At 35.8% G+C, this 721-nt stretch overlaps 1 protein-coding gene across 3 annotated transcripts in view; it reads right to left on the reverse strand.

Annotated features, from left to right (window-relative positions):
- PTH (parathyroid hormone) overlaps positions 1–721 on the reverse strand; it is a 135,950-nt gene that overhangs the window by 52,615 nt on the left and 82,614 nt on the right. The gene's annotated exons all lie outside the window — the stretch shown is intronic.

Here is a 721-nt window from a genome sequence, read left to right on the forward strand (position 1 = left end):
GAAATTAAACATAAAAACCATATGATCATCTCAATAGATGCAGCAAAAGCTTTCAACAAAATTCAACACCCATTTATCATAAAAACGCTCCAGAAAGTGGGCATAGAGGGAACCTACCTCAACATAATAAAGGCCTTGGTAAAGTTGCAGGGGACAAAATTAATGTACAGAAATCTCTTGCATTCCTATACAGTAACAACAAAAGATCAGAAAGAGAAACTAAGGAAACAATCCCATTCACCATTGCAACAAAAAGAATAAAATACCTAGGAATAAACCTACCTAAGGAGGTAAAAGACTTGTACTCAGAAAACTATAAGACACTGATGAAAGTAATCAAAGATGATACAAACAGATGGAGAGATATACCATGTTCTTGGATTGGAAGAATCAGAATTGCGAAAATGACTATACCACCCAAAGCAATCTACAGATTCAATGAAGTCCCTGCCAAATTACCAATGCAGTTTTTACAGAAGTAGAACAAAAAATCTTAAAATTTGTATAGAGACACAAAAGACCTCGAATAGCCAAAGCAATCTTGAGGGAGAAAAACAGAGCTGGAGGAATCAGACTCCCTGACTTCAGACTATACTTCAAAGTTACAATAATCAAGACAATATGGTACTAGCACAAAAACAGAAATACAGATCAATGGAACAGGATAGAAAGCTCGGAGATAAACCCACACACCTATGGTCACCTAATCTATGACAAAGGA

The sequence above is a fragment of the Physeter macrocephalus genome, chromosome 16 (assembly GCF_002837175.3).
Source record: "Physeter macrocephalus isolate SW-GA chromosome 16, ASM283717v5, whole genome shotgun sequence".
In the NCBI taxonomy this organism is placed as follows: domain Eukaryota; kingdom Metazoa; phylum Chordata; class Mammalia; order Artiodactyla; family Physeteridae; genus Physeter; species Physeter macrocephalus.